Source organism: Mesoplodon mirus, assembly GCF_964341445.2.
Source record: "Mesoplodon mirus genome assembly, chromosome: 10".
NCBI lineage: Eukaryota > Metazoa > Chordata > Mammalia > Artiodactyla > Ziphiidae > Mesoplodon > Mesoplodon mirus.
This window is the reverse complement of record NC_138986.1, coordinates 16,420,571-16,431,440: the sequence shown is the minus strand read 5'-3', so window position 1 is coordinate 16,431,440 and position 10,870 is coordinate 16,420,571. Positions and strand designations below refer to the sequence as shown.

Genomic DNA, 10,870 nt, shown 5'->3' with positions numbered 1-10,870 from the left:
ATCGTTACAGAGAGCATCTGAAAGGCACAGTCTGCTTTCCTCCCTCATGTCTTCTCCACAGAGCCTTGTGGATAATAGACACTGAATATTTATTGGATCACTAAATATGGATATCACATTTACCAAATATATAGTAAGCGTTCCTAACTATTTCTGTTCCAAATTCAAGTAGATTAAATAGGTGAGAAGAAGGAAAAGTTGAATGACCAAAACTCCCATCTGTTACGGAGAAACAGATGGCTAGTTCCATTATGAAAGGATATCTATTTCTCTATCTCTACCTGTCCATCTCACAACATTCCTTCTCTTGGTTAAGTAGGGAACTCTGCAGTCTAAAGCTCTTTGTTTTTTAAAACTTATTTTGCAATAATTTCATACAGTGAAAAATTGCAAGAATAGTAGAGAAATTCCCATATTCACCAAGTTTTTAAAAATATTTAAACTATTTTAAAATTTAAAAATAACCAAGGGGACTTCCCTGGTGGTCGCAGGGAATATTTCAGTGTGTTTTCTGATGAACAAGAATATTCTCATACACAATATATATAATATATAATATAATATATAATATATTCAGGAAACTTAACATGGATAACGTACTTTAATCTACGGAACATAGATTAAACTAACGTACTTTAATGTCCGGAATCTAGTTCATATTCCAACTGCATTGATTATCCCAATAACATCCTAAAGTATAGCATTTTCCTCCTCCAGTAAAGATCTAGTTCAGGGTCACATATTGCATTTAGTTGTTGTCTTTAGTTTCCTTTAATCTGCAGTTTTGTTTTGTTTTCATGACATTGAGCGTGTTTTAAGAATACGGGCCAGCTATTTTGTAGAATTTTCCTCTATTTGGGTTTGTTTGATGCTTCTCATGATTAGATCCGGGTTAAAGCTCTTCAGTGTTGGTGCAAGGATGTATTGTTATACATACCTTCTCTGCCACCCACTGGTTCTTAGACTTGAGCTATTCACACCTATCGTGTTCCTAAGTTTACAATGCATTATATTTCCATTAAAATATGTATATATACATTTCATTAAATTTCTAACAATATTTTGTATAAAATATGTAATTCTACCATTTCAAAAGCAATTGTTGGCTCTATATTTTATAGTGGTTTCAAAGAGAAGTGAAATTTACTTAATAATGGATTCAATTTCTCTAAACTCATTTCATCAATTACTTCAACATTTAGTTCGGAAACAGTTCCTCAGAAAGGACTACTGTGAAGTATTAAGGTTCAGTGATTTTTTTTTTTATTACCAAGCATTGCATACATTAAAACTATAGTCTTCCCATTTTTAAAATCCTAATTTACTCCTCTTAATATCGACAATGGAGAGAAAAATACTTAAATTCTGATACAGTAAGTAATAATAAGTACTTCCGGCTTCTGACGTGGTAAAGGTTTTGAACTGGTGCCCTATCCCAATATTTCAGGTATTTTTAAATGATGAGTGAAGGGGAAAGAACTGGCAAAAGTACCTTAACAGTAGAGAAGCCTGTACTTCTTAAGAGATTTTTGTTTTGTTTTGGGTGGGTGTGTGTGTGTGTGTGTGTGTGTGTGTGTTTAAAGGCTCTCGCTGTCACTACAGCGCTCATACTGGAAATAGCAAAATAAAAATGGTCCTTCAGGATTTTTCTGGGGAGTAAGAATTGTTTCAAGGAAGAAACTGGCAGAGAAATGGACAAAAAAAATTGTAGTGTTTTGGACACCATTAAAGCGCTAGAATGTTTAAATAAATATCTTACATGGTGAGAAACGTGTGAGTGTTAAACACGTTTCATTTTAGGAGGAAATTAAACAAATATTTCTTTAAGAAGATAGAGACAGAAGTGTTTGCTTCGCCTGACCCCCCCCCCACACACACACAAGTTAAAGTGTCTTTGGCTCTGCTTCTAGGACTTCTAGGAACGTGCAATTTAAATAAAATCGAAACAACAAAACCCTTACAGCATTTAGACTGGTTTTTTCTTTCCAGCGCTCAAGAAGACTCAGAGCCCAACATTTTTTTCCAAACTCGAAGCTGCGAGTTCTGAGCCTTCTAGGATGTGTCCCGCACACTCTCGGGACCACTCTGGTCTCCTGCTCTGGTCACCCCCATCAGCCAGCGGCTCTCGGCGCCGCCCGCCTCCAAAGGGGTGTGTCCCCGCCCCGCAGCGGCCGCACAACCGGCTCCGCCGCAGGCCCACCTGCCGCCCTCGGCGGCCCGGGCCTGGGGAAGGCGCGGGGTTGCTGCAGTGCCCCGGCATCAGGTCCGCCCCCCGCCCGGAGCTCGAAGCCCCCAACCCGCGCGGCGAGGCCAGCAGCCCCACTGGTCCCGCCGCCCGCTTCCAGACAGGCCAAGACGCGGGGAGCTGAGTTCTTTTCTCCTTTCAACCCAAACTGCTATCGGCCCCCGTTGGGGGGTAAACCTGCTCTTTCCACACACACACCCCCTCCAAGTAACGGCGGCCGGGATAAAACTTAAAAAGTAGGATCCTGGGCCCTCCTCGGGCCGTTTGCCTCGGCGCCCCCTCTAGCACGGCCCTGGCGGCGGCCCGCGCCACTCCGCGCGGCCGGGCAGCGTTCTCCCTGCAGCCTTCGCAAGACGGGTGTGTAGTCTGCGAGAGTCGGGGGAGGGGTGCAGGGCGGAGAAAGAGCATCTCCGCGCCACCGCCGCCGCCGCCGCCGATGGCCGCTCCCCCGCCGCCCGACTGGGGGAGGCCTAGTCACAGCCGCCGCCTCAGCAGCGCCCACAGATCTCGCGGTGTTTGCCGGCGGCCGCGCCGCCATATTGTGTGACAGTATTTTGATTTGCACTGGACTGGCGGAGCCGCGGCGAGAGCGAGCGAGAGCTGGGGGGGTGGGGGGAGGGCAAGCAAGCGCGAGGGGGGTGGGGGCCGAAGGAGGTAGGGAGGCCGAACGAGCTGGAGCCGAGGAGCGGGGAGCGGCGACGCCACCCAGCCATCGTTTTTGATCTGCAGCAGCCGCCGGCGGGGCGACCCAGCCCGACCCCCTCCCCTCCCCCTCAGCCACGAGCGGCGGCGGCGGCGGCGGCGGCAGCCGGAGGGAGTTGGCGGCGGCGGCCGATCGGAGGGGCTGAGCGGGGAGGGAGGGAGAGCTGAGGTGTCCCCCCTGCCGGGTGGAATCGGAGGCGGCGGCGGCGCTGGCGGCGGCTGTGGTGGTGGAGGCGGCGGCGGCGACGGCGACGGTGGAGACGGCTGCCGTAGTGGGAGAGGCGGCGGCGGCGGCGGCCGAGGAGGAGGAGGGGGAAGCGGCGGCGGCGAAGGGTAAGCGGACAGCGCTGCGGGGCCTCGGCGGGATCCCCAATCCCGGCTCTCCCCTCAGCTCCCCGCACCCCCCCTTCATCTGGAAGGGACTCTGACGACTCGCGAGGCCCTTGCGGGGCGTCCGCTTCTTCCTCTCGCTCTTCCTCCCTCCGCCTCCTTCCTTCCCCAGTGGCGAGGCAGAGAGGGAGGCCCCCCAAGTCCTCCAGACCGGGCGGGGGTGGGGAGCATCGGGCCCGGCCTGGGCTCCCGGGAAGAAGTGTGTAGGGGGAGGGGGAGATTCATTGGAGTCGGGCGCCGGGGAGAGCCCCGGGTGGGGGAGGGTGCCGGGGGCGGGGAGGGCCCCTGCCTGCACGGGTGCCCCCGGCCCGCCCCTTTGGCATGTGTGAGATATGGGGGGGCTGGGCGGGGGGGACGGAGATCTCCTCTGGGGGAGCCGTGGCCCGAAGAGGGATGACTTAGGGGCGAGGGTATTGCAGGCAGAGATCGAGGGAGTTACGTGGAGGTGGAGGGGAGAGCGTCGTTCCTTTTCCGATGTGGGTTTTCTGCAGCCTTCTGGAAGTGGGGAGCCAGCCCCGCTGTGAGTGTGTGGCCCTTAGATTTCAGAGGATGGTTCTAGCTTTCTGTCCTGTCAACCTCAAACCCTAAGATTGGGGTTGGGGCCGGGAGGCTGAAAGGGTCTGGGTATCGCTGAACAGGTGACAGGTGTATCTTCCCGTTGCTGATGCTGTAAGGCTGCTCGGGCTGGGTAGTATAGCAGAGTGGCGGAGCCCGTGTGGCTTCGTATCTATGCGTTTGGCCATGTTTCATTCCATATATAGTATATTTGCGATGTTCGGTTTCCATTCTTCAAGTCAGCTTAATTGTCGTGGAGGAATTCTTCAAATGTTTCTGATAAGCTGGGTTTCCAGGAGAGTGGAGGGAATTTGCAGCTTCACGGGGGTCTCGCAGGAGTTCATGCGTTTTGGGGTCCCCAGTGCAAGGCTGTTTTGAGTGCCTCTCTTCATTGGAAGGTTCTTGAACACTAAGGTCGTATTTGAGGCAACAGTGAGGCAGTATACTTTTGCATCCATTTTGTCTGTTTTAGGTAAGTTTGTAAAGTGTCGAACTTTAGGGTCAGGTTGATTCGCATTGTATAAAAGGAATTCGTTTGTGCTTTAGCTCACCCTTAAAGAGTACGTTGCTCATTATGCAGTTTCAGGTTTGGCCGGGAATTTTGGTGGGCATGGAATACAATTTTGCTTTCAGTTTTTACACTACTGCTGCTTACCACCCTCTTCGTACAGCAGCAGAGTATTGACACCTTTTTAAAAGTATCTTTGAATTCCTTGGAACAGTGAAGTCGTGATTGGTTTTAAACCCTGACAGTTTGAAACTTTAGATTTTGAAACCACTGCATTTTCTAATAAAGACAGACAACGCTCTTCATCTTACTGTAAGCTTTGGCTGAGCACGTAAATTAGAAACAATGGGAAGAATTGTCAGATAAATGAGTTACAAATTAAAATAGGGCCAAGTTTAAAAGGGATTCAATAGCTTTGAAAAAACGTGTCTGGAAGGAATATATTGAATGATGCCACTATCAGTGTGTTAACAGGAAATAGAACAAAAATTCCAGTGATTCAGAACTTCTGTTGGGGTTTTTTTCCCCTTAAACCTAATGAGTTTCTAATAGAGGGTGCTTAAGATTTAAATCTTTAAAGGATCAACTGAAAGTTGAATGCATTAATTAGATGAGTAAGTCGTCCACTGAATATACTCCGTTATTTCATTTTTCTCTTGGGCACGTGGAATACCTTTTCTTGAGTTCAGAAGTATTCTCAGGGGACACTGATGAAATGCAAGTGGTTCAACCCTCTTTAGTGAACTGTCGCATAGTAGAACCTGTGCTTTTGTAACCTGTTAAGAAGTGGGTAAATGATCGGTCTCATCTGATACAAATTTCCTGAAAAATAAGTTTTAACTTAATCTGATTTGATTGAAATAACACCTATATTTGGTCCTCTCTTTACTGGAAAGAAGCGCTTGCCTTCAGCCAGTGATATTGTTTAAAACTTGCATACAGTTATTGCATCTAATGAAATGAGGAGGTTTTTAAACTCTGCAGAGTTAAGTGGGCACACTACTCAGTTTCCCAGTTACGTTATTATTGAGAATTGCTTGTTTAGTATTAGTAACACGTTATACTTGGGTTAAGTATCTTAACATGATTAGTCTTGTGTCTTGACAGAAATAAAAATTTATTCTACTTCTGTAGTTTTCTCTGTAAGGAAAATTCTTTTCTCAAAATACTGTTGAGGATGAAATCTACATATGTATCTATGAACATATGGCATTTTGCAAAATGGGTGTGATGGGCACCACTTACATGAAACTTTGTGAGTTTCGTGCCAAAACAGTCCCATGAGGAATGTGTGAATTTTCTGAAACAGCATTTATTTTAGTTGTATAAATTCATCAAGACTAAAAGTGTATTTTTTAATGGTTATCAACCATTAAAAGGCAATGTTTACCTTGTTATAGATGTTTTGAAAAAAAGTTCCTGATAATCTTTACAACATACAAAGTTTGTAAGTTAAACTGTAATTCAGAAAAGCTTCAGTTTCATTATATCTCTACCTGGCCACGCTCCTATGACCCAAGAGAGAACAGTAGTAGCACTTCTCCATTGTTTCCCTTATGTCATCTTCATTTGGTCCATCTAAGATTGGGACTCTATAAGATAGAAGGATTATGAGGAAACAATAGAGGCAAATGTGAAAATGGGGCAAAACAGTAATAAGGAGGAGAAGCTAGGGGATAAGATGCTAGTAGAGGATTAGATGCACAGTTTTAGGCAACTAGGAAAATGGAGATGTGGGTAGTGGTGGGTGCCAAGCACAGGAAGATGATCATGCTGAACGACTCTAAGGAGGTTTGGGCTGAATCTTTAGGTAGACTCTCACAGTCTATATGTCATTTTATTTTAGTCCTCTGTATGAAGATGGTAAGGATTTGGAGACTTGGAAATTGTATGAAATCTAAACGTATGCATGTTCATATTTATTTGCCTCTGGCTCATATTTCCAAAATACTTATAATATTTTAACATGTCATTTTTTTATGATTCCGACCCTAAAAACAAAGGAGGACACTTACTTAATCAGAAAGCTAAAATCCCTGAGTAAGTACTCAAGGGTGGCCAGTACGGTACCCCCCCCCCCCCCCCGGGACGCAGGCCTCTCATTGTTGTGGCCTCTCCCGTAGCGGAGCACAGGCTCCGGACGCGCAGGCTCAGCGGCCATGGCTCAACGGGCCCAGCTGCTCCGCGTCATGTGGGGTCTTCCCGGCTCCGCGGCATGTGGGATCTTCCCGGACCGGGGCACGAACCTGTGTCCCCTGCATCGGCAGACGGACTCTCAACTACTGCGCCACCAGGGAAGCCCAGTACCGTACTTTTTACATTCCCTTTAGTTAACTGCTAAACTCGCCTGTGATCTTGATAAGAGTCAGAGATTAAGAATGGCTGTCTTTTTCTTCATTTTCTAAGTATTCCATGCCTCAAAACACAATGTTTGGTACTAAGTAGTACTTACTACTAGCCTTCTAGCGTTAAAGTTATGCATTTCACTTAGACTTTTCACTTTAATCTTTATTGACTCATTTTACAAAGTATGCTTAGTTTCTAATTTCTTAATCCTCAGAAGGAATGGGCTACTGTTAAAGGCACAGTAAGATGCATCAGCTGAGAACTTGATGTTTTAGAAGGAGATCCAAGTCAGAATTGCCACAAAACAAAATTGTGAATATTAATATCAGTGAAAGATCTCTGTGAAAATTGATTAAAGTTTTGCCACTTAAAAGTGCTTTGTTCAAAATATAATTCATGTAGACCCCCGTATCTCCTGACAGTGCTTTATAAATGAGGCTTTGCCAAATGTATCTTTTTGATTTGCCTCAACATTTTTAATGTAAAACTTGAGCAAGAAATTCTATTGGATTTCTGATAATCTGTTTCAGTTCAAAATTTGGTATCAAGGGAGTGGTAAATTTCTTTAGACCTTTAATATCTTAACATTAACCTTTTTAGTGTTTCCTGCATAGTAAAAGAGAAACTAATATTTATTGAATACCTACTAAGTGCCAAGGTTTCTATCGTTTCACAAATATTTGTTGAGCACAGGGTTCTTTGCGATATTGGAAATAGCAGCAGTGGATAACACAGACAAAATTTCTGTCCTCATATAATTTACATTTTAGTAGTGGAAGATATAATAAATGAGTAAAATCAAGCATGTCTGGGAGAAAAAAGTACTGTGGAGAAAAGTAAAACAGAACAGGAGGTTGGGGAACAGACATTGCATATTTGCTCTTTTAAAAACTGCATAGTGGATATTATCTTTGATTTCAAAAACAAAAACTTCCATACGTAAATTTTTTTCTTTAAGAATATACTTCAAAACTAACACAACGTTGTAAATCAACTATACTCCAATAAGAAACTTTTTTTAGAAATGTACTTCATAACTTGGGAACAACATTATGTTTGTGCTTCAGAGTTTTAGTTAATAGCGATTTCCTATTGTTAGTGCTTCAGAAAGCTGCTTTGTGGCTCAATAGAAAATGTGGAGTCTGCTATCCTGGTTTGAATCCTGGTTTGCCACATACTAGCTTTGTGATTTGGGGCCAACTACAATTTCTCAGCCTCTCTGAGCTTGTTTTCTTCTCTGTAAAATGAATAGAATACCTATAGTGTTGTTGTGATGCCAAATTATACATTTTGTGTAAATTATCTGATACATAGAAGGGGCTCAATAAACTGCAACTTTTTTGTCTGTTGCTTATCCGGAGTTCTGTTGTAAAACAAAATAGTTGATGTTGGTAACCTTTCCAAGAAGCTTTCATAGCACTGTGGGGGACATTGTTTAATACACAGTTTATTTGAACAACTAAAGCACTCTTCTCTGATAGAATAAGATTAATTAAAACTCAACTGTAATTTATGGTCACTAATACTTTCTGGAGCGTTTGCACATGTTATCTAGTCAATATGCTGTCAGGAGTAAACCTAGTCTTTATGATGAGGAAACGTTGTGACATATCTTGATGAGCTGGATTTCAGCATTTTGACAAGTAGATAAAAATATCGTATAAGATCCCAGTTCATGGAAGTACTTGTGAAACATTTAGTACAGTTTATGTATTCAATAAATGTTCGCTTTGTCATTAGTTATTATACCTTTATTGTGTGAAAAGGGGTAATTCAGAGAATTCACAAAGTATTAAGGAAAACTTTTATGAAGAGAAAGTAATGCAGATTGTGGATAAGTTTTTTGAAGAAAGAGTGGAATAGTCAGTCAAATTGCAATATTTGTTTTCATTTTTAGCCTGGGAAATTACTAAACTGTCTCAAGGACAGACCGTGTCTTATTTTCCTTTCAGTCTTGACTTCACCATATCTTCAGTGCCTGGCCTGTACTTAAGGAGCTCAAGAAATACTGCGCATTCAGTGCTGGATGGCTCTTAGTGATAGTTTTCCTGTGTATCACAACTCTTTTTGGTAGTAAGCACCTTCTGATTTTGAAAAGTGTTTGCACTGGACTTAAGTCTTTGAATCTCTAGTTTTAAGCACAGACTCAGATATCACACAGTCTTCTGAATGCTATTTTTTTGAATCTAGCCAAAAGTTTGAAAAAACATCCTAGAAATTAAAAGGAAGAAAAGAAAGAAATTATTTGTAGCTAAATTAGTATTCATTAACCTATTCCTATGAAGTTGTTGACATTAAAGTGAAAAAGTGAATAGAAATTTTTAAAAACAGAGTAGAAAAAATAATTCATATATAATTATGTGCTCTTAACCAGCCTTTAAAAGACAAGTTTGTCTTACCTCTTTAAGGCAATTTCAGTGAAACTGTACATTTATGCTGACATTATGGATTAAATGGCTCAGTCACTTTCTTACATTCCTGTGATATGGGGAATATTGGTGTTTTCACAGGAAAGGGAAAACATCCCACCCCACCCTACCCTACTTTAACAGTAACCATTTTTCAGATGTTTGAATCTTAGCACCAGTAAGCTTTTTCCTGTTCTGTTATTCTCTGCCTAATGAATAATAATTTTAGCTTTCCTAAAACTGAAGACTTCCCTTAAGTTCTAAGATCTTTAGTCATTTATGCAAAATATTTCTTGGCTTTTAAAAAAATTCCCCTTGAAGATGTATAGAAACAAATTGCTTAATTTTTAAACTTGGTATGACACAATACTGTTTTAGAAATGAGATAAAAATATCTACAATTGGATATTTTTATACTCTTGTGGGTTTTTGTTTGTTTGTTTGTTTGTTTTGAACTGTAACAGCCTACCACTGGAAAGGGATACTACTACAGGGTGTCAGTTTGAGTGGCTTCAGAAAGAAAGTCAGTCTGATTTATCCACAAATAGGTACAACATAGACCAGGGCATTTTAAGAATTTGTAGTATTTTAATTGCCTTGTTAAAGAAAATAGCATTCTTGTTTCACCTAAGAAGAAAAACAAAAAACAATCCTGGTACAAGCCTCAGAAGCCAAATAATAAAGTAGAGGTTGGAATGGTCCTGCAGAGAGAGACAGAGAAGAGAAGCAAGAGTAAAGAAGTGTAGAATTTAAAAGATTTTGGTGGAAATATATGAATGCTGATTGTTTTTAATAAAATGATTCAAAAGAATTACTCTGTTAAAGAAAATTTGTGGTCTCTGCAACCAGCCCCTGCCCAAGCTTGCCAAAATAGTAAGTCAAAAGCAATGCCACATTCCGAGGTATAGTATAGAGATTAGTGCTACCATCAAAAACTTCAGAGTTTCTGGGGGTTGATTCTGACCATTTAACTTGTCTGTTTGGCTAGTGCAGAAGACAGGTTCTGGGAGAATAACAGATGACAGTGAATTATTGAGGGAAAAAAAGTGCACAAAAAGTAAATTTTCAGTTAGTAAATTCTTTTTATTCTTTGGTTTATTAACTATACTTTCATCTGAATTATTAAATAATACTCTTCTTTTGAGTTTTAATGTTTAAAGTTTTCCTCTAACATTTATATTAAGGAAAACTTATTTTGGCCCATAATATCTTAACGTTAACCTTTTTAGTGTTAGAAAAATGGAGCACATCACAAGTTTGCTTTCTGTCGGTTTGCCAGTCAGGCAGGCCAGATACTGCTTGTTTCATTAGTATAGAGCCAATGGCAGTTCAGCGGAATGATTTTCCATTCCCTATCAATGGGAGGAAGTACTTGCCAATACAAATGAAAACTTGAAATCTGCAATTTGACCTTGCTGAACACAGTTCTCACACCAGGCAAGTTTTGTTTAGTCAGAGAAATCAACAAAAACAATCATTCTGATATGAACTGGGAAAATAGGAGTAGAAGGGAGTTCACCTAGTTTTAATTCTCTCAGCTGCTGAAGAAAATACTACTTTTGAGTTTGAGTTGGTCTCTGTTAACTTGTCAACTTGTCAACCTCCACCCTTTTAACTAAACATCTTAATTTTATTGTGTTGGGAATCTGTGACGTATGATAAGAAAAGACCTGGTCTTGAAAGTCAGATGAGCCCAAGTTCAAATGTGAGTTCTAT

The 10,870-nt window shown here is 42.0% G+C and overlaps 1 protein-coding gene across 1 annotated transcript in view; it reads left to right on the top strand.

The window, feature by feature from the left end:
• Nucleotides 1-3,193: 3,193 nt before the first annotated feature.
• TAB2 (TGF-beta activated kinase 1 (MAP3K7) binding protein 2) overlaps nt 3,194-10,870 on the top strand; it is a 79,990-nt gene continuing 72,313 nt past the window's right edge. Inside the window, exon 1 of the mRNA XM_082633845.1 lies at nt 3,194-3,280. The gene's annotated coding sequence lies outside the window, so the exon portion shown is untranslated. The remainder of the gene's footprint in view (nt 3,281-10,870) is intronic.